The 24,914-nt window shown below is 34.4% G+C and overlaps 1 protein-coding gene across 1 annotated transcript in view; it reads left to right on the top strand.

Annotated features, from left to right (window-relative positions):
- LOC126966429 (low-density lipoprotein receptor-related protein 2) overlaps positions 1 to 24,914 on the top strand; it is a 221,594-nt gene that overhangs the window by 9,658 nt on the left and 187,022 nt on the right. The window lies entirely within an intron of this gene.

The raw sequence follows: 24,914 nt of genomic DNA, 5'->3' as shown, positions 1-24,914 counted from the left end.
GTCACTAATTAAATGCACACTTCAATGCTAGAAACTATAATAATTTTGCAGAATTTTGTAGTTTTACAAAATACTTACCTACTTGAATAATTTCAAGCGTATAGCGCGTACAACTATGTAATATGTACAGGTTAAAACTTAGTATCACGAATTATTAGTTAAAAATATTGTAATTGATAGAGTTTTAGTCCACGATTATAATGCTACCACTCTTATTACAAGTTAATGCACCGTTCCAGAGAAAAAAGCATTATAAATATTATAACCTAACCTCAAATTATGACATTTTTAAGGATTGGGACATTTTTTTTTTGTGAAACGGAATAAAATATATGTAAACATTATAGAAAAACGGAATAAACAACATAGGAAATATGAGAAAAATAATTATTGCTTTTTTTTTTACTGGCTTTACAACTCTGGGTTCTGGCCTTCTTAGTTCAAAAATTATAATTGATGAAGCCGTCCAGTCTATCCCAGACTACTTTTTACGTTTCATTTTACTGTTTTTCATTTAATAATTGACAGTTATTGGCACGGTTTTGCCTCTCGGCGCCATGACAGCGCTCTTCTATAGTTTTATTTACGTGATTTACCCGTTTTTAGGGTAAAACTTTTTTTCGTTACTTTGTTGAAAACGGTGCATTACCTTGTAATAAGAGTGGTATCATTATAATCGTGGACTAAAGCTCTATCTACTACAATATTTTTACCTCATAATTCGTGCTACGGGATACTAAGTCCAACCCTATGTACATATAAAACGGTTTCGTAAATTTTTTTAACCGGGAATAGGAGTTACGTATATCAGCTCTGTATTGCGTATATCTTTTATTTCAGTATTGCCAAATCTTAATAGAATTTAAATTTTATTTTTTTATGGAATAAAAATACTCAAGTGTCTTGATGTTAACCGAGTAAGGTAAGAAATTTAAGTAAAATACTTTTTAAATGATTAAAACGCACTTTTTTGATAAGGTATTTGCGTAAAAGATACTGTTTTATATTTTTTGTATCGAACCCGACGATACCTTTCCGTTTAAGAGGATTGCGGTTGATATAGTAGGCGAGATAGTATATTTTGTCATCGTTGTCACTGTGAAGGCGAAGAAATACCACCTCTGAGGCACCGTTTGGTGCCTCAGAGGTGGTATTTGCTGTAGACACTGTAAAAAACTCGCGTTACAGAAAAGATTACAGAAAATATAATAATAGTGATAAATAAATGTAAAGTCAATTTAACTACTTACACTAAATCACAATATATATCTTCTTAATTAGAACCTATATACTTAATATAAATATACCTACTCAAATATATGCAATTAAAATAAAACTTAAATTATCTATTAAACTAAGTATTAGATAAGTACATAGTTAAAATGAAATTGTATTTTTATCTACCTACTGCATAATAACATAACCTAAACATTTTACAGACATTAAATATAAGAGCGGGAAATACAAAATTGCATAATAATATACGACCCGTGTCGTGGTATTTCTATGTACCTGTATAACGGTTGAAAAACTTAAGTTGTGTTGTAAATACTTAAATAGTAAGCAAGCGAGTTGTGCTTGGTACGGCCTGGCACGGTCGAGCTACGCACACAAACACAAGTAGCCGTGTTCTCACACACACAGCCGCGACGCGCGCTATTAAACCTATAATTCGAGATCTGAGATGAATATATTTTACCTTTGCCTTTGAAATTGTGTTTGTTCTTTAGATTGAGGTTATAATATTATTATGTTGGATTATTGGTACTAGGTCACGTGTTTATATATTTAATTAAGTTAATGTAAATATGTTGATGATATATAATAATAAAAAAAACAGGAAATCGGTTTAACCCTAAAGGCCATTTCCGCTAATTCCATACCTAAACGCTTTAAATTGTACTTAGGACGATTTTGAGCTCTTCGTGCTCAAAAGTCTGTTAAAAGTTAAATAAAACTTGCAAATTTTAATTTTCAAACGGCAATAACTTTTGAATGAATGAACCCCTTTTCACGTGGTTGGCGGCATTCGACGACATTTTTTTTGAGCCTCATAAAGTATCTTTCAGTTTCAATTGATCGAATCTGAATCGAGATTTGATCATGAGATGAAAGCTCGATTTTCGAAAAACGGGGTAAAACCAATAACCTCCTGAATTTTTTAAAATTTTCAATTTTCTTAGGGGGAAGTTAGCAAAACTATACTCTAATACATTTTATCAAGCATCGGTGGCGCAATTGACAAAATCGTTGACTCTCACCACGGACCCCCGGTTCGATCCTCATCTGCCACCCACTAATAGCATATGAGTTACTAGGTTTATTTAGGTACTTATGTGCAAATAGTTCCGGATATAAATTGCAATGGTGTGCAAAATACGGATATACACGAATAAATTAAGAATGGATATAGCTACAGTTTGCTGTACTGCGTCCTCCGTTCAGATTAAAACTAAATCACCACAGTTAGGCCACATGTCTTCTAATATAGAGTTATGTGGTGTCTTCGTGTGGATCCATGCCGCGTGTGTAAATGCTGTGTGTAGTAAATTGAAATGCGTGCCGAACCATTGGACGCACTAAATTTTACATATATGTTAGCGGACCATAATCGATGGTATGTCGTATTGTCCGTCGCACAAAATTATTATTATTACCGTCGGAACCTTATTGAGTACGACGCCCGCCGGACTATTCTGTCAGATGGTCCGGCCGTATCAAATCCGACCATGTGTTAAGGTTATAAGCCTCTCATTTGTTTCGTTATCTGCAAAAATTTGATTATAATTTAACAAAAAATGTTATAAAATGTTGTGCAATGTTTACTTATATAAATTAGTAAACATATCAATTACTATAATGCTAGTTCAATCAGCTCAATATAAAATATCCATAATTGCTGTTTGTAAATCGTAATCTTATTATTCATTAATAATGAATCCGATCCTATTTATTAATGACAAGTTTTATTTTAAGGACAGGCTAATGATGATCTTCTAATATTCATTGTATTTTTTTAATGTTTATTTTAAGTATTATGTTTCTTTACACGCATATATTAGTTTCATCTGTATGTATGTTTGTTTGTAACCGACTCATTTGGGCGCGATTTAGATCCACTTGAAACGGCCAGATTTCGTTCAAACTTTGTAGATTTATCGAGGACCGATGACAATACACCAATTTGATAAAATTATTCATACTTATTATCAGTTTTTTTCTTAGTTTATATAATTTTCATCTATCGTCTATAAGGCTAAATAAAAATAATAAATTTAAATTTCATAATAAATTTTCAATTTTTAGTTCGGTTTTCTATAAAAAGCGTGTTTTTTTTTAGTTTTTTAACTACCTACTATTTATTGAGTATAACGTGCAAAAGAATGTCCTTGAAACCTACTTGCAATAAAATAGTTTGAATTTAAATTTATATTCCTTCCGTACAAAACGCCAATTTCGTGTGACTATTAACTATTAATAAATGATGAACTCCATTTAACAGCAAGTAAACATTGCATTGTCTGTTCAATACTTAGAGGTTTCCAGACGTTTTTATGTTGAACAAAATTTAAGTTTTGCGAAGTTTTTGACTTTGACTTTAAACCGCGGCAATGGTTGAGACAGCTCATTAAACTAACGCCAAGAAAAATCAAATTATTCCAAGTTTATTCCATCTTCTCGTGTTCGCAAACTTTTTATTGTGTCTGCTTATGTCGAGCAATTTGTTGACTCGGCCAAGTTTAAGATATCAAATAAATGCTACTTAGATTTGTTTTTGGGGTTTTTGGATGTTTTCTTTATAAGAGGACAAACCGGCAAGACGCTCATGTGATGAGGTGTGGTGATGTAACCGCCCATGGACATTCTCAGCAACCACCAGTTACCAGTCCAATTACCAGTCTCCCTTGCACAGGATGCCGGATGGATTGTGGATACCACAACGGCGCCTTTTTCTGCCATGAAGCAATAATGTGTACATTATTGTGTTTCCGTCTAAAGGGCGCCGTATCTAGTGGAATCACTGGGCAAATGAGATCGGAGCAAGATGGAGTACCGTTCAATTATGACGAAGACGTACTTCGTAACCCTAATAATGGTCTAACATCTTCTTTAGTTCGACCACAGTGCGGATTTCCAGGAACTTTCTTCCACGTACAACTAAGCTGTGGAATGAGCTTTCTTCTGCGGTGTTTCCGGGACAATACGGCATAAGCGTACACCTTTTTTTATATAAGGCAAATGGGCAAGAGACTCACGGGATAGCGAAAGGTGAGGCAACCGCCCATGGATATCTGCAACAACAGGATGGATATCCTCTCTTCCAAGAAAAGTACCTAACGAACGTGATAAAACTAAATAAAAATATATTTTTTTAATTTTGCATATTATTTAAAATATAATATTTTATTTAAGTAATCTTGAGAGATAAGATATAACGGTAGATTATAACTTTAATTGTACTTAAACCGTGGATTTGAAATTTTAATTATTGTTATAATATTATTATTTATTATAACATTATTTCATTATTGTTAAATACGTAATAATTATGTACCTACTTTTATATCACTACATGTTATTAAACAAAGTCATCCGCCACGTCTGTCTGTCTGGCTGTTCGCAATAAACACAAAAACTACAGCACTGATTTTCATGCTACTTTCATGAATTGATAGCGTGTTCCTCGAGGAAGGTTTTAGTATATAATTTGTTAAGTTTTTATATATATTTTTGTATATATGAATGGTATTTATTGGAGTCGTCGAGAAAAAATAAGCCGTCTGGGAGCTTTCAATGAAAGCGTTGCGTAAACCTTTTGACATATAACAGAATAATGTTTGGTGGACTTGTGTATCTTATATAGATCTACAGAAAAGTCCGCTATGGCATAAGTATAACATAATATATCCATTTTAATATTTTTTCTATTGAAAGAGCAGCGTCTATCGGGTCAGTTAGTTTATATATATCGCATTGCATTTAAAAGTTCTCCAGTGCCATAAGATCGTAGATTTATAATTGACACCAACTAGTAGCTCGTTTATATAAAACCTAAACCTATATAGGTTTGCTCAATATACGGTTTATTGAGTAAAAACTTCTTTAGACACGCTGTACACTTTATAATTAACAAATTGAATGAGATTAAACCGTCACTCTCGACTGCGCTTCAGCGTACATTTGGGTAGTAAATTTAGGGAGCGCGATCAAATAGGAAAAAATTTAAAAGAATAATTTACACCCAATATCAATTATTTATTATAATAATAATAATAATAAGCCTTTTTTTAATTCCAACAATCATCGAATACATAATATTATCTTAAGACTACGCGTATAATATAAAAGTAATGTTATTGGAACCGCACTCTGAGTATAGGCCTCCTCCAGTTTACTCCATATTATATCCCTCTTCTGTGCTTTTCCTCTCCATTCTTTTCCTGCCATTTATTATTTCATCTACCCTTCTGTTTCTTGGGTGGCCTCTTTTTCTTGTGCCAAATGGTCCTTCCGAAATTGTTGTTTCTACTGTCCATGAATTTCGCCACATGACCTGCCCACCGCCACTTTTGTGTTACAGCGTACTCGAGAGCATCTATCAGTTTTTTCTTTTTCCTAATGCTGTCACTTTTAATCTTTTAAATTTTACTGATTTTTAACAGGATCCTTTCCATCGCTTTCTGGCAGGACGCTAGTTCTTTTTTTGTATTGCATGTCCATGTTTGACAGCCGTATGTGAGAGTGGATAGAATGCAGGTGTCCATGACAATCTTTTTGAAATGCATAGGGAATGACCCTTTCACCTATTTAATATAAAGTAATTATTACTCATAACAAAATAATAGTGTGTAATAATAATTCCTGATGTCATGACCATGGGCACCAATGGTATGGGACGCGACATGCGTCGACACTCTGGTTCCTTGTCATGTCCAACTTACGTCCAGTTTGGAGCTGGGGCGTGGGTGTGTAGATAGTAATCTACACACGTAATCCCCCATAACGTGGTAGAGTGATTTCGCGTTATAAGAATTTATATTATATATCCACGTAATAATGATAATTAATCACAATTCAAAACAAGTATTTCTAATTCTTTACCTAGTTTTACAATTTTATTAAGGTTTTTAATACACAAATTTAATAAAATAATTAAATTTCAGGCACATTATAAATTTCACAGTACAGAAATATGTATGAGGGAAATCCCTGCGATAACGCACGGGCAATCCCACATATAAATGTGGGATTGCCCGTGTTATCTGCCGGGGGATTGAAATCACATAATATGTAAAGCGTTATAAAGGTACCGCGTTATAAGAAGGACCGTAGTATTTCGTTTGAATAACCTCAGCTCGATGAAGTATTCACATCTGTCATCGGATATGTCACACAAGTTTGTAATATTAAAGATTTACTTCTATATCTTAATATATATAAATTACGTGACACGTTTGTCCGCGATGGACTCCTAAACTAATGAATTTACGGATTTTAATGGGGATTACTTCATGGAGTGCAGTTTAGTCCAACTTGAGAGATAGGATAGTTTTTATATCGATTTGGGACCCATAACTATTTTTATTTTCAATATTTGTTTTGTATACATATTTTCTATGAGAGAATTTAGTGACGCACGGTTTGACAGTTCCGCATTTCATACGAAATATTTCTTGATGTTTTGAAATATTATTGGCAAATTCCTATAACCAGTTTTTTTATTATCTACAGAACAACGTCTGTCATTTCAGCTAGTATTATATATAGATGAGTGTTTTTATATCACGAGGATAAACCAACTTGCAAATAAAATAATTCTCAAAACATTTGCGTCAATAATGAGTCACAGACGGACAGTCAGGTTTATATTATAGTTTGTACAGGTTACAATAACAGACAGTGTCATATTCTTGTGTTATGATTATTATTGTAGAGTACAGACCAATATTGCAGGCATTTTTACAATAGATAACAGTCAAAAGAAAACGATATTCCCGGGGGTCCATTAATTTCATCAACGTGGGGGAAAATATCATGTATTTATTTGCGAGGATGAGGGGTCAAATAAAGTTAAAAAGAATGTTAATTAATATTAATTATCTGTATTATAGTTGTATTTTAACTGTTACTTTTGATACAATACGATCAACCATGGAATTCCACTTTCGCACGACACGCCACAAATTAGGTTATCATCCCCACCATCTGGATGTGTGGCGGTCCTCCACAGTGCGGTTTTCAAGGAGCTTTCTTACTACAAAGCTGTTGAATGAGCTTCCTTGTGCGGAACAATACGACACCTTCATAAAAAGTGCGGACACCTTCTTTAAAGGCCGGCAATGCTTCTGTGATCACTTAACACCAGGTACATCTCCTACCTCCTTTTCCATAAAAAAACCATCTTTAACCTTGTTTAATTAAGTGGTTGAAGAATTGGTCTCCACAAAGATATTTTACGTTCACGCATTGAAAGACCAAGGTCCCAGCTATTGAGGGATATCATAGTGGATTTAGTAAATAGATTTTGGAAACAACAAATTGCCCATTTAGTAACTAATAAAATATACATTTTGAGTAATAATTCTGTCTAATATTCAATTACAGATAGACCAAATCTCCTCGCGTTCTCTTGAAAGAAGATGTCTTTATAATTCTGAGCCGTAATAAAAGCAATAGTAAACGATAAAAGATGTAGGTTATAAGTTAACACTAGGAAGTTGAGTGCACAATCAGTTGCACACGTATGACTGTATGACCTAGTTATATCTAGAAATAGCCTAGATCGTTGAGAATATTACTATTCTTATATTATTATTGGCATAATAGAAATTGCATTAGACATTCGACCTGAAGTGCATCTAGACCTCTGACGCCTTCCTATCTTCTGCAACTTGAAGTATCAATAGAGCCTATCCCCAACTTAAAGGCTGGCAAAACATTGCTTGACCCCTGGTGTTGTGGATATCCATGGCCAGTTGCTTCGTCCATTGATGACGCAAGCTGTGGAATAAGCTTCCTTGCACGGACAATGGTAACGGGTTGGCAACGCTCCTCCAACTTAGCATCGGATGACTCAGACGCAGTGCGATATACAAACAACTTTCTTCCACTTCCAACCAATCTATTTGCCCACTCTTATTTAAAAAAGTACAAAATGATTTTTTTTGAATTCTTCTATCGGCTTCTTCATTGGTTGGACACAAGTCCAACATGGTTTGATACAAAGATGATATTTAGTGTCATTTGTTTGAGATTCTAAAATAATTTAGGCAGAAATGCCAGACCCGTTTACCCACCTTAAAGGATTAAGGCAATGCTCCGGGTTTCCACTGGTTTGCAACCTTTTTTGAAGGTATCCTGGGTCTTATCGACCTAAAACACCGCATTCATTTTTTAGTTTGGTTGTAAGTGGAAGAAAGTTATTTGTATATCGCACTGAGTCTGAGTCGCCTGATGTTAAGTGATCACCGCCGCCCACATTATCTTGCAACACGAGAGGAATTACAGGAGCGTTGCCAACCCGTTACCCGTGTCCACCGCACGAGGAGTTTTATCAGTGGGAGGCTCCTTTGCGCAGGATGAGTACCACAACATTTTTGCCGCTAAGCAGTAATGTGTAAGCAATATTGTGTTTCGGTCTGCAGGGAGCTGTAGCTAGTGAAATTACTGGGCAAATGAGACTTAACATCTTATGTCTCAAGGTGACGAGCGCATTTGTAGTGACAAAATTTTTGGGTTTTTCAAGAATCCAGAGCGGCACTGCATTGAAATGGGCAGACCGTATCAATTACCATCAGCTGAACGTCCAGCTCGCCTTGTCCCTTATTTTTATTTAAAAAAAAAACAAGAATATATCCCACAGCTTAATTGTATGTGTGCAGAATGAATTTTGAAAACTGCACTGTATAAGAACGCCACACATGCAATTATAATCATATTACCAATGCATACACAGACAGAACATAACCACGAGATATGTTGAGTCATCATTGAGTTATAAGTCGTGCATTTTTAATGTTAATTTAATCACCTCACTTATATTTTCTTCAAGTAATTATTTATTTACGTCGTTATACCAACTTCGTAAATATTATTGCACAACTTGGTAAATGTATGATTTCAAATGCTTTGCCTATTTTGATTTTATATTCAGTCCCTGTATGGAATAAATACCATAGATAGTAATTCGTGTTCAACTTTATTCATCATCGTATTAATTTTAATATTAAATCATCATCTGGATGTGTGGCGGGTTTCATCAGTGCGGTTTTCAAGGAGCTTTCTTCCACGTACTACAAAGCTCTGGAATGAGCTTCCTTGTGCGGTGTTTCCGGGACAATACGACATCAGTACCTTCAAAAAAAGTGCGTACACTTTCCTTAAAGACTGGCAATGCTCCTGTGATTCCTCTGGTGTTGCGAGTGAATGTGGGTGATCACTTAAGACCAGGTGACCCGTATGCTCATTTGCCCTTATCTCAACAGTAAAAAAAGTGTGTCTTAAAATACAAGCTTGGCCATGTTATGCGCAGCTTAGTTTTATTTCGTATGAGTAACATCACCCTATGTTTTCACTTTGTTCTTAAGCATTCACTGTTTTTAACTTTTTTTTATATTCCATTATATTTTTGAGTAACTTCTCTCAATACTGGGATTGTATATAATATACAAAATGTATCGAAAGGTTGGTTATAACTGTCCGAAACCTACGGTCTTATAAATCTTAGTAAGTTTCTTAGTAAGCGTCATTTACCAGTGGGAGGCTCCTTTGCACAGGATGCCGGCTAGATTATGGGAACCATAACGGCGCCTATTTCTGCCGTGAAGCAGTAATGTATAAGCATTACTGTGTTCGGGTGTGAAGGGTGTCGTAGCTACTGAAATTACTGAGCAAATGAAACTTAACCTTTCCGGATCAGCGCGCTCCGGATCTCGCTGTACACTATAGATCGGCAAGCTTCCGGCATTTTCGCGGCATTTTCCCCGTGTGTATTATTTTACGTGTAGTTATAAAATGCTTATAACTAGGGTGATTTGAGTGACTGTCACTGAAAGCTATTGAAACAAGCTATAAGACCATGTATAAATTATTCATATTGTCTTTCTTTTTTATTTCACAAAGACTTTTCATTCGAAAAAAAGTGTAAAAATAGGTATATTTTAAAATAAATATTGTTATTATTGTTAATTACTTGTTTTATTTATTTCCTTTTATGTTTTTGTAATGAATAGTATATGTTAATTATAAAATTAAGCTTAAATCTCCACAAAGAACGATCTTCGTGTAAAGTCTTGATAACGACCGCTCGCTGCGCCGGCCGGGAACAAGTGGACACATAAGTGCTTTGTCCGTAAAGCTATGACGTCGAATATTGGTGGCCTTGAATCGTAACGGATCGAAATGTGTTTGGGAATTCACTCGTTCATAACTGCGTAGGCAAATAAACCATCTTGTACACCTAATAAGGGTGAAAACTGGATGAGGTAAAAGAGTGCCCCGCGGCACAGCCGCTCTCATTGTTTTTTGAATTACCAGTGCCCGCGGGCACGGCCGATGCGGAAAGGTTAACATCCTATATCTCAAGAGACGAGCGCTGTTGTAGAATCGCTCAGAATTTTTGGGTCTTTCAAGAATCCTGAATGGCATTGCATTGTAATGGGCAGGGCGTATCAATTACCATCAGCTGAACGCCCTGCTCGTCTAGTCCCTTATTTTCATAAAAAAAGTGTGTGTACTTATGTATCCACGCAAAAAGTTATACTTCTTTGGCCTAACAAAGCAAATCCTTCAAATTATTTATTCCTCGTGCTATTCTACGTTTACAGAAAGAACAATATTGTAAAACTCTTGCAACGATGGCTTTGACAATTAATTATAAAATAAGGAATACGGCTGTACGTGCTTGAACCCTTTGCCTATCCTAATAATAGACGAATAAACCAAAAAAAAAATAACGAATGTCGCAAATGCCAGAAAATTTTAGGAACCAACTTCACCCTGTTACTTTTGTGTTACAGTGATGCGCACGCATCGTAAAATTTCGTAAACATATAGAAATTGTATAAAGTTGCTCTTTTTATGCAATTATACAGATTTACTTATGACAGTCATGTCTACGAAGCATCATTAAACAAACCGTGAATGCACACTCATGATACGCGGTGTCATGGTGATGTAACCAGTAGTTAGTTAAACATTTCATTGTTTACAGTAAAATCTCTTTATTCCGTTCCGTAAATATGCCGCGAAAACAGAAACCGTGAATATGGAATTGTAAATATGGGATTATACATTCGTGGGTGACAAAATATAAAAAAAAAAAACAATTTAATTGTAGTTTTTTCCACAACGGTACCTATTTCTGCCGTGAAGCAGGTTTGGGTTTTTCAAGAATGCTGAGCATGCATTGTAATGGGCAGTGCGTATCAATTACCATCAGCTTAACGTCCTGCTCGTCTCGTCCCTTATTACATAAAAAAAAGAAGAATATTACTGTATGGTCAATGACCACACTGCGAATTTATATATTGAATAAACAAAGTATTTCATCTTTCCAAGCTACTCGTAGTTAAGGCGTACAGACGGACAGACAATAAATCTTCGAGTATACGACGCAACGCGGACGTGATGTTCGAGGTTGTATTTATAATGACAAACAGCGCACAAAGCGCTTTGTTTGTTGATACCATAGACTTACTATATTCTAGCGTATAGACAGCGTGCCAGAGAAAGAACATCTCTAACGGGGATACTGCAAGATAGAAAAGGAAAGCAAATCTTGTTACTGTGAATGATTTTGACTGACAAGTCGTAAAAAATCAGTCACACTTGACTGAAAAAATCATACATGTAAATCCAATTTTATTTTTAAATCACTGATTTGTGGGTAAACTGTATTTAGTATGACGAGTACTCATGATATATATTTTATTACTAGGGAGGATAGTTTAAGACCAGTGCAAACATGGGATCCCGTGGTCTCACTACTGCGGAGTATATGCAACAAAAAGACCCGAAAGTATAGACGATGTGAGTAGTCTTGTGTCGTGAATTAGGGAATTAAAGACCAAAACGAATTAGGCGCCACGTGGACAGATTGATGTACTATTAGTGTCAAGTGTCAATGTGTCAAGAGTTTCCCGCTGCCTCCGCAGGTCCGCCGCGACCACGATTCATGCAATTCGATCGAAATATCGGCATCATATTGATAATATATATATTGTGAGTACCCGTCATAATAATTACAATGTTAAAGTGCCGCGATGATAAAGGTTTAAAAACATAAACTGTATTTAATCTTTATTTCCAGTAATTTCACTCTTTACATACATGATAAATGAGCTGGTTAAAAAATTACAACAATTTATTTATCCAATAAAAAAGTGTGTGTGTACTTATGTATGCACGCATGAACTAATACTTCTTTGGCCTAACGAAGCAAAAATCATTAAAATGATTTATTCCTCGTGCTATTCTACGTTTTTAGAAAGAACAATTTTGTAAAAATCTTGTAAAGATGGCTTTGACAATTAATTATTAAATAACTAACAAGGCTGTATGGGATGAACCCTTTGCCTGTCCTAATAATGGACGAAGAAACCAAAAAAAAATAACGAATGATGCAAACGTCAGAAAATTTTAGGAACCAACTTCAACCAGTTACTTTTGTGTTACAGTGATGCGCGCGCATCTTAAAATTTCACTCTCATCATTTTTCATCGCGTCTAAAGAAGTATAACTTCAAAAAAAGTTTAATGTGTACAAATTCGCCATTTTTTTCATGTCTGGTTTAACTGAGTATATTGAAATGTGCACTGTATGAAAGATCTCGCTGCATAAATAATTAATTTCATTTTATTTCGTATAAGCAATGTGTTGCAGTGATTGATGCCAACACAGTTGTCATTTAAACTACTTATCTAGCAATAAATTGTATGTAGTTAATAGTTAGAACGTGAGATCTGTGCGTTATTATATCGCTTTATGCTCACGCGGAGCTATTTGTACGTACCAACTTGTGTATTTGCAAGTGATAAAATATAACGAGAAAATAAATAAAGAATATCACACTGGCTCCGCTCCTTCTCTTGGCACTAGTAAATAGTGAATCCAAAAAAAAACGAACAATTTAGTTGATAAAGCAAACAAATAAATATGTTCAACAAAAAATTGCAAACGTATTCCAACGAAAATTTTCTACGGCATAAATTTTAATTGAATCCGTATTGGAAGATGGACTGCGAAAAATTAGAGAATTTATATAAGAGAATGGACCTTAAAGAGAAAGCTCATGGTTGCTCAGAGGGCAATAAAGAGGGCTATGCTCGAAGTTCCCTGCGAGATAGATTCAAACTTGAAATGAGGAGATCTGTAGGAGAACAAAAGTCATCGACATAACACGGATGATTACGAAATTGATGTAGCAGTGGCTAGGGTACAAACCTCGAAGGAGATATGACAATTGAGGTAGTAAAGTCCTCGAATGTCGACTACTTACCGTAGCAGACGCAGTGTTGGTAGGCCCCCCACAAGATTTCTCGATGATCTACCGGATCGAGGACCAAAGATCGCCGGGATAGATTGGATGAGGGCAGCGCAGTACTGATCATCATAGAGATCTTTGAGGTAGGCATTTGTCCAAGTGGACGTCTTCTAGCTAAAATATATATCTAGCTATCGCTTAACAAATAGCTAAACACAAACAATTAGCACGTCGTAAACGAATAATAATAAAAATGGACACGTTGAGACGCGTCCATTTATATGGACATATATTTAGTTATCTAAACAAGAGGATAGATGCGACTGAACTTAAAAAGTGTTATACTTTATTGAATCGATTATCATCGCTTTGAAATCATTGAAGGTCTGATTACACTCGGTTGGAATCGATTTAGTAGTCGACCAAGTAATAACAAGAAATAGAATCGTGTAAACGCGCTCTAATCGGTAGTGGCGTTACGTGTATAAGAAATCACTTTAGTAAATCTGATTTTACGGAGTTTCACTCTAGTTGCAACGCCACTGTAAAATAATATTCAATAAAAGATGTAAGGTCATCATCATCTCTCTATAAGAGCCGGTAATATAAAAAGGAAACCGTACCATCTCGCGATATCTCAACCACTTAAGCCGTAGCCTACAACTTAACAAGTTATTAATAAGGCGAATCACTATACAACTATTTCATGATTCCCAGACTTATGAATGCCGTAGACAGACTTAAGAAATATTTAAATTAATAATATGACAAATTGAAAGGGTTTTCGGTTTACGTTGCTGATTACTTTTTTATTGCTTTATTATTTATTTCTTTAAAGTAACCGAATTTATTATGATAACAGAAAGACGTCTGCGTTTTGAAACCTAGCTAGATAAGAAATATCTTTATCACCTGATTTATTAAAATCCAGTTAATTTTTCAATAAAAATCTTACCTATTTATAAAATCCATAATAAAAAAAAATTGTCGGGTTTCAATATTTTCCTTTCACTTAGATACATCCTTTATCGTATTTTATCGATAAATGAAATTTTACACACAAAAAAAGGTAAATACTTTGAGACTGACATCAAAAAGGAGAGCGTTTCTTCATTCGGTTGTTTTTTTTTAAGTTTATTTTAATGGATGTTTTTAATGTTAAGTAATTTTTTTTGCATGTTGATTTATTATTACAATAATATACTAAGCAGCATTCGCTGATGCGTCTATATCAGTTGCGGAAGAGCTTTGAATTTTCCAAATGTTTGTCCAGTCTATTCTTGAACTGGTTAACAGTTAAAGATACTTGACATAACCACATCCTTGGGCAATTTATTCCATATATGAGCAACTCTGTTGGTCATTGTGTTTTATTAGATTGGACGATTTCAATTGATACTGTGGCTTCATATCATGTCCCCTTAGTCTAGGATTGCTCCTCCTTGGAAATATGATCTCAAAATTACTCTATTAGACACAGTAAAGAAGTATCATTTTACAAGAATCATTCCTGTTAATTAAGGTAATCATTAACTCTATCAATACATCAATCATTAACTATATAATTTTAGCAATAAAGGGATAAAGGCTCTTAAAATTGTTAATTGTTAAACCGGTACCCGGTTGTAAATCAAGTACATGCAAGTGTACTGTACTGTCTATAATGATTGTTAAGTCTAAGTTCATCGGATTCGTAGCGCTAATATACGGCTGTTAACTAAAAAGTACTTCTTAACTAGGAAAATATTTCTAACTAACGCTCTAAATTCATATTAAATTTTTCAAATGAAGATATCTTACAAAACTTTTATCTACAGTCTCTTTTGGTTAACTTGACTCTTCATTGATATAATAATCATGTCGCATATTCACCTTAGGGGTTTTTTTATTTATTTTTATTTTGGAGGGTCAAACAGGCAAGTGCAGACATCCGCAATTATTATACCCAAGGCCAAAAGATGCTTTGCCAGACTTATATGAGGGAGTATGATCTAAGATTGACGATCCTTACGATGTATCGATTGAGGAATACAAGCCAGAAAGTTCCACAGTGTGGCTATTTCTGCGAAGCACGCGGCTTGGAATGCCGTCAATCAACGTACTTAATGCATGTCTCAATGCGACGATAATGAATTATTCCTCTGGACACAGCCCGTGATATATGTGGTAGAAAATACAGAGAGATCTCTATATAAAGATACACCGAGATGTCAAATACTTAAAGAAAACAATATTTCAGCCGTCTTACCACTGCGTTAATAACAACATAAACTTATAAGGCCACTCGGCTAAGTCGAGTTAGTAAGTCTTTTGTGGGGCGATGTATATGCTTTTACTTTACAAGATCCCAGAAACTGTTCAAAATAAAAGTATTACGTTATTCAAAAGTATTGTTAAAAAACGTTTGTATGGTAAAGGTTACTATAGCATAAATGACTTTCTTAATGATACCACAGATTGGGAATGGAGCGACCGCCCTCAGGCTATTAAATAATAAGTTAACTATTAAATAAATAAAAAAACCGCTGAGTTTGTTGCGCCCATTCTTCTCATGTCTGAGGCATTCGTTTTGGAATGGGTGCTAGTTTTTGACTTTCAATAAGTCATGTCACATCCTATCTATATATATCAAAATGTATTGCTGTTCGTTAGTTTAGCTAAAACTCGAGAACGGCTGGAGCGATTTGGCTTATTTTGGTCTTGAATTATTTGTGGAAGTCCAGATAAGGTTTAAAAGGTGAATAAATAAGAAAATGCTGCTAAATTAAATAAAAACAACAAATTTGTTTTTCCTTTGATGTGTCCATACATAATTTCTATGTGAGAATTTATTGACGCACGGTTTGACAGTTCTGCTGTGAAACAATTTCATTACGACAGCAGGGTGCATATTTTACGAAGTAATTTTTGATGTTATGATATATTATTGTCAAATTCATATAAAAACATTATTTCACTTATTATATACAGAACGTCTGTCGGGTCAGCTAGTTTTGAATAAATATTTGAATTTGAAAATTTACGATGTTTATCAATTCCTCTGGTGATGCAAGAGTGTGACCATATGGAGTCACGGAAATTAATTTCCGCCAACCATATTTTATTGCTACATTTATGAATTACGGAAATAACGCTTATAAAAGAATAAGTAGTATCGAAATGTGATTAATTTGAAGGTATCCATATAATTTCAACCTGGAAACGCAACCTAGCCTTAATAAGGCTTTTCCAAATGGTAATAGAAGCAATTATAAATTTTCTGTGAATTTTCAATACATTTTGGTCGTAGATCTTCTTATTACCATCTTCATAAAAGCTTTTAGAAGACGAAATACTAACCTCTCTCGATCCAAAATTTGTAATGTTAATTTAGATTATGCTAAATCCATTAAGCTCCTGAGAAATGTTAATTCGCCAAAATATCAGCGACTCGTCTAAGTCTAAGCAATCTTGTATAATGATCGTTCATGACTGTTCATGAATATTGATGTGGTTTGCAAATGTCTGCCACTTCTCGGCAGTCACAATTGAGTCTGGAATATGTAAATAGATTTGATCAGCCCGAGGTGATGCTACAAGCCACCTGTTCCTATGCTCATTCATCAGAATTTTCCGTCAATTCGTCATCTACTGGCGTGTCTATCAGAAAATCTTTTATCACGGGAATCGTTCTGATCAGCTGTCTGAATTTCAACACACGCAACCAGTGGGAGGCTCCTTTGCACAGGATGCCAGCTAGATTATAGGTACCACATCGGTGTCTATTTCTGCCGTGAAGCAGTAATGTGTGACGAGCATTTACTGTGTTTCGGTCTGAAGGGCGCCGTAGCTAGTGAAATTACTGGCCAAATGAGACTTAACATCATAATGTCTCTAGATGACGAGCGTAATTGTAGTGCTGCTCAGAATTTTTGGGTTTTGCATTGCACTGCATTGTAATGGGCAGCGCGTATCAATTACCATCAGTTGATAAAAATCTGGTTATGTGGCGTTTTTCACCAGTGCAGTTTTCAAGTAAAATAGTTCAGCATGCAACCGAACTGTGAAATGAGCTTCCTTGTGACCTTCATAAATGCACACATCCACACCTAAAAGGCCAGCAACGCTCGCAAATTCCTATTGTGTTGCAGAAGAGTATTGGCGCTGGTGATCTTCTGAGTAAACCGTATTCAGGTTTGGCCAGGATTGGACAATATTCCATACAAATACCATTTTCTCAGGTACGCGTGGATATATCAATTTTAACAAAATCAAACAGGAATGTCTGGTAACATGTTGCTATAAAACAATACAAATAGATATATGGTACCCTATGTATTTAATAATATATACATGTTAGACAGACCCCCAATATAAAGATTGGATTACTTATGAAAAAGGCTTAAAAATCTATTAATAGATAATATTAGGTAATAAGTGTAGAAAGAACTATATGACGTCCAGCATCATAATAATATAGTTATTCGCACATTATTATACTTTAATTTTAGAACCATTTTATGTTATGTTTGTATATGATTAGGTTATTAGTAGGTTATTTATAAACTTAATGAGCGCATCTCGCCGATAAACATAACGTTTGGCGAGTAAATAAATGTAATAAGTAGATCTACGTAATTAAATATACAAAATAAATTTATTAAAAGATTAAATTATAAGTTTCAAAATTGTAATACTCCTAAATTTAATTACCTATCTTTACAACAGCGTAGAGAATACAGAGATCAAGTTTTCCTTTTCAAAATATTACATGACTTACTTGATTCCAATCGTATTTTAAGTAACATTAAACTTAACTGTCCAAAACATTATACACGTTCTATAGATACATTCTTTATCCCTGTTCGTAGAACTAATTATACTAGCAATTGTTTTATTATAAGAGCATGCAACACTTGTAATAATAATTATAGTCACTTAGACATTTTTCATAGCAGCTATCCAACTTTTACTAAAAAAATTAAAGAATATCTTAAACATTCTTAAAATATGTCCAACCGATAAATTTTGTTTCATTTGTATTTTTGTGTACTTTTTTCGCCTTATGTTTAATTGTATATAAAATCGTTATATTTTGTATTATATTCACTCCTACTTTGTTTATATTTAAGTGGAAACTTTATAGGCTTGTGTAATATAAATTATGTGTTACAATGTGTATATAACTTAAGCTGTTTGTTTTCCAATACATAAATAAAATAAAAATAAAAAATAAATAAATAAATAAAGTCTCAACCAGTCTAAATGAATGAAAAGATAGATATAACTACGATGAAAATGAGTCATCTAGGCTTTAGGCTTTCCTAAGAAAAATTATTAGATGAACAAAAGGATAATCATAATTTATAGAGTGGGTATTTCAAATAAATCTCGAATCATGAATTTTAGTTAGTATAGGTTTAGACTATAAGTGATAAAGCGAGGCCGAGTTAACTAGTAACTAATGAATTCAGTAGTATTTTTCTAACATATATTATCAAAACTAATATTATAAAGAGGTATCATTTGTGTTTTTGTATGTATGTTTGTAATGTTTTCACACAAAAACTACTGGACCGATGTCAAAAATTCTTTCACCATTACAAAGTTGCACCTTCACTGAATGACAAAGGCTACATTACAAAAAAATACTGGGATCCCCAATAAAAATGGAATAATATAACCAAAGGTGTGAAATTATTTGTTATAAAAAATCTGTCATGGCGTGCGCTGCGGACACTATTGATAATATAACAAAAATAATGATCAACAGTGTTATAGAACGTATCAATATTAAAAAAAAAGTCCGCGATACCATAATATGTCCATAACTGTAGATATGCCACTATAACTACTTTTTTATATTTTAAAAGTTGATAAATGTGCCGACAATAATCAAACCATGTAATTCATACCTCTGTGTTAATCCATATCCCATAAAATGTTATTTTATTAGTGACCGTTTCAATGCCTGTAAAATTCTTTTTAAATTATTAAAATCAGAAATAATAACCAAGTGAAATAAAAACTTTATGTTAACAAAAATAAATCTATAGTCCGACTTAGCAAGACTTTCCACTACCACGAGATCGGTACCTACGCGAGTGAAACTGCGGGGCATTGCTAGTACTAATCACTAATATATATGTATTGTGAAGGTTTTAACATAAACAGGAAATATATGACGCAAGGAAAATTTCCCGACAAATCCGCCGCGAGAAGACAGGTTGACGTCCGTCATAAACAACCAGTCATATTGCTTCAGGTCAGTCACTTCTCGATGTGTGATAACGACGTATCTACATTTGGTATGAGTTCATTAGGTTTGTGTACATATCTTATAAACGGGTAGTAGATAATTACCTAGGTAGATTCCGTTATCAAAGTTTCATTCGCATATATTAGGTGTTATTTACTGTCGGTTATAAATTGCTTTCGATTAACCATTTAAACAGGAGTCCAATAAATCGATTCTGTGGTAAGTTTTTTATTTCTAGAGGTAGATGATTAAATCATTTTAATAGTAGGTAGGTTTGTATGTAATCCACAAAGGCATCAAAGGCATTTATTTTTCTCAAAATTGATTCCTTTAGAATTCTTTTTGATGTCATTTCTAATAACTACTAGATACTGCTACCGCTTCGGAAACAAATGGCGCTCTGAGAGAGAAGAAGTGGCGCAAGAAACTCTCCCAGCATTCTTTTTTTGCGCTCTTTTCAATAAAAATATACAATATTGTACAGTCATTTCTATCGCTATAAAATAATCACAATCTAGTCCCAGGCTGTCCGATCATCAGATATTCAGCAGTGGAGTAATAGGATTTACGACAGATTTTTAGCTTTATGTTCTCGCTAACTGCATTCCCGTATACGCGCTGAATATTAATTTACCAACAGTTAGTGTTTGTCGTCATAATCTGTCATCTTGGTTGACACGTGCAAGTAAGTCCTCGGTGAGGCAGCGATAAGTACGTAATTATGATATAGGTAACGCACCTTGATGGTTCCCTTCCTGTATAAACAAGATATTTAATTATTCCTTCTATTCATCGCAGATAAATATTTATCTATACATCTAAATAAAATTTGAGTGTCTGTTGTAATATTGAAATAACCATTTTTACTACATGTATATAGAATATATATACACCAAAATAACATTTTTTTTTTTACAATTTTTGTCTGTTTGTCTGTTCGTTCCGGCTAATCCCTGAAATGGCTGCACCGATTTTGACGGGACTTTTATTGGCAGGTAGCTGATGTAATAAGGAGTAACTTAGGCTACGTTTATTATAGAAAACAATCTTTTATTTTAAATAAATAAAGTAATGTTGCCATGTCCAAGAAACGATCTAACTCTAAAAATAATTTATATGGTAAAACAACGTTTGGTCAGCTAGTTGTACATAAAACAACTCTTATAACTATGTTTACAATAGGTACTTAATATTATTATATAAAGTGTCACGAGCTCGACACCAGGGGCGTAGCTACCGTATCAATCAAACGGAATGACGTTTAAGCAGAAATTAATTAGAACTTCCCAATTTTTTTTTATTTCCGAAATAAAAAAGCTAAAAAAAACTTAAGTCATCATCAGCTATAATAAATTTCAAAATCAGATTTAATAAATCAATTTGCCGAAAAAAAGGCAAGGAGAGACCGTATATACATAATTTTAATTGTTTGAAAAAGTTTTGGATAAAGTGACACATAGATAATTATGCTGAATAAATATTTTTTTTCTTTTGTGAGAAATCTTTACCCTTCATAAGGGCTCCTAAACAATTTTTTATGAAGGCATGCTACGCCACTGCTTGACACCGAAAGGATACATAGGATATAATTGTATTAAAGGATTCACAATATAAATAATACAATTTGAAAACATGATTGATAAGTTGTAGTTTCTTTTTCATTGATTGAAAATATCCTAAGTTATGTCTCAAAATAAAATAAACCCTTGGTACAATACTTAACGTAAGTACAGTCAAGTTTAATACGAGTACATATTTTCGGTAATGTTATCGAAAACATGTAGTTACATACACATAAACCACGTATACATTCAATGTAGACATTTTCAAAATATATGTACCTAGTGAGAAGGGAATATTTATCTGAAGTTGCGATATTTCTTTCCTTCAAGAGTCGCCAAGACTCCCCCCATTTCGTCCAGATTTCGTTTATTCCGTGTTGGTGTCTAGCCTAGTGGTGTGTGGAGAAATAAATATCTAAGGGCACATTAGGGTTTTCTTTGTGAAGTTTGCATGATTTACGTGGGTAGGCGGGCGAGGAGATCAAGGCCTTCGTTATAATAAAAGTACGGGGTAGATCTACAATCACTTTTTATAACCGATGTTCCACCTGAACACGTGGGGCGCGTGCGCTACCTCTTTACACTCTCGTTGCTCAATCCAAACTGAAACTAGAGATTAAACACTGCCTTATATACCCTGTAATGGCCGCCGCCCCAGTATCCGAACTTTGACAGATAATCGACTAACTAACCTAACTACGACTAACTGTCAAATAACATATTATCATTGTTTTTTACATTGTTACATGGTCTGAAACGCAAACACTTGTAAATGTTTATTGGTAACATCTCATTTTTGTTATATTAAATCCAAGTAATATATTTTTTTATTCAAATTTTGTTTGCCTAACCTGGATTATTTGTAAATAATATAATTTTTCTTTTCTATTTCAAGGTAAGCAACGCAAGTGAGACATAGATAGGAAAAAACAAAGTGGGCCTTCCATTATTGGCACTTGAATAACTGATGAAACAGGGAAAAACACCCAACACCTGGAAAGAAAAAATTTAAAATTTTCGTAAGTTGTCCAGTTGTTAGATTTTACTTAATACTAAATAACTATTGAAAACAAGAGTCGACCATCTATCTGTCTAGAGCAAAAACCTCCTCCTAGGCAAAAAATGGCGTTTAACTTCAAAATGACAACTATGACAAATACTATCTCGACTCCTGTAAAAACCGCATTGAAAACGTGCTCTGCAAATATCACGAAAAGTCGGGTTATATAAATAAATTATAAAAAAGGTAACTTTTACCTAAATACCTTATGTAAAAAATACAGTTACAAGTACACGTGTCTTTTAATCTTTTAAAATGTATATTTTTAAAAGATCTAAGATGGTCAAGGGCATCAGAGTATCCTACAACTAGGGACAGTGGCATCAATTATTATAGTATTGCATAATAAACAGTTAAGGAGTAATTTGTTATGTTTTAAAGTGATAACTAGGATTAATACCCAAATAAAATTTGCGCACATTAGTACGCATTAGTACGCGTATTACCTAAACAAAATTTTATGAACGATGTGGGACTCGAACCCACGACCTCTGGCGTACCGTGCCAGTGCTGTCAGGAACGCCAGAGTACTAAAAACCTTTAACCCTTGTTGCGGTATGTTCTTTCTTGTGAGGATGAGTGATATTTTTATCTATATATATTTTTCATCATTGTAGGAAGACTAAAAATTATAAGTAAAATCCAACGACTTGGAAATCAAATTGAAGTAAAAATTATTTGCGATTTCTCATGTTCTGTGTCAGCTATCGGCTAAATGTCGTCATGTTTATTGTCAAACAATTTTAAGCGTTGTCTGTAAACGAACACATTGGTAAAAATCGTAAATCAGCTGAGAGCAGGCGATTCTAATGTGATAATTGTAGTTAAATATAGCCGTTAAGGTTGAAATTTGCGTTAAGTGTACTTAAAACAGAAAATCTAGTGTCGCCTATATTTACCAAGCTTATAATGTAAATTGGTGATGAATCACTCATTATTAAGTCTTGTTCGCGAAATGAATCTCAAACATTGAATAAAATTTCCAAATTAAAAAAAATATCACCAGTTCAGTACTTGCAACAAGAAATCCAATGGAGGTCCTGTTACATTTTTCAAAAATATCCCGTCTATACAGACAAGAAAAAGAATAGGTCCTAGAATCGACCCCTGTGGTAAACCTTTCATGTACCGTTATATCTTCAGAGACGAGCGACCCCGCTTAACAAAATAATTTGTATGTCTGTTAATCTACGTAATTACACCCGGGCTTAAGTGAATTCTGTTTGCACTTAGTCCCACCCAATAACTTAGAATACAGTAGCCGTATCGTATGCCGACGACCTGACTGATAAAACGTGACCAATTTTGAATTGTTAATGTGTGCATTAGCTAGTTTAATATTCAAAATATTTAGGAGCTAATTCCAAGAGTGGCTGACTGTTGACGACTTGTCAATCAAAATCGGTTACAGTAACAATAGATTCGCTTTCTTGCTGTATCTCCGTTATTCAAAGTATTATTGTATTTGATAGACTAACGTGAGTTATTATTATCAAGCTTTTTCTGTTACTGTGAAGAATCGTTTTTAGCGTGTCGCTGGAGGTTGGACAGCGGTGTGATGTGACATGAGCGAGGTAAGCGGACGAGATGTATGACGTCACATACGCAGGTCGTTCACCCGCATTGTATGTTAATCACAATCCGACCATATCACGGGTTTTGTTACCAGATCTATTTATTTTCTGGCGCACGTGGGTGGGACTGATATATAAATAGTAATCTTCTTTCATAGGCCAATGTCATAAAGATAATTCAAGTTAAGTCCTTATCCGGATTCCGGAAATGAGGGTAGTTATCTTCAAACGGATCTGGGGCGCAGCGCCGGTTATTGACACCATGTGACAACGGATCTAGTAGTATATTTTAGTTTCAAGCCTCAATTTAAGGTTAATAAAACTCTGAAAGACGCAGTATTATAGGTAAGTATTGGTAGGCCCCCCACAAGATGGACTGACGGTCTGGTCAAGATCGCCGGAATACGTTAAATGAGGGCAGCGCAGGACCGATCGTCGTGGAAATCTTTGAGGGACGCCTTTGTCCAGCAGTGGACGTCTTCTGGCTGATGATGATGAAAACTCTGAAAAGTCACTACAATATACAACTTAAATATTTTTTCAATAATAGCAGAAGAAATAAAGATTTCGACTGTGCATTTTAAGTTCCGCGCGCTGGGTTAATTCACAATTGGTTACCTAGAATTCCTAGTGACGCATAAAAAGAAATGAGACTAGACATTTCTCAGGTTTCTTTGGAACAGTTACAGCTCGATGAAGCCGTAGTCGCTGCAGGACTATTTATGTGTGCGGGATGATTTAAAAAAAGTGTATTTTATGCTAAAAGGCGACTATATTCTTGCCTTTTATTGAACGCCCTACATAATATTTCTGGTTATAGAAAATTGTATGTTTATTGCATTGACATGAACTAATAATTAAATAAAGACGAGGAATTACGCATCGTTGATAAAATTTTGTTTTCAAATATTATTTGTGTCTGTAACAATTTTAACCATTGAATTGTTAAACCAGCCTGTAGCTGGAAAATGGTGGGTAGCCAAAGTAGAAGCCCGCA

This window comes from Leptidea sinapis, chromosome 1, assembly GCF_905404315.1.
Source record: "Leptidea sinapis chromosome 1, ilLepSina1.1, whole genome shotgun sequence".
NCBI lineage: Eukaryota > Metazoa > Arthropoda > Insecta > Lepidoptera > Pieridae > Leptidea > Leptidea sinapis.
The sequence above is the reverse complement of the archived record's forward strand: the minus strand, read 5'-3'. Positions and strand labels throughout refer to the sequence as shown.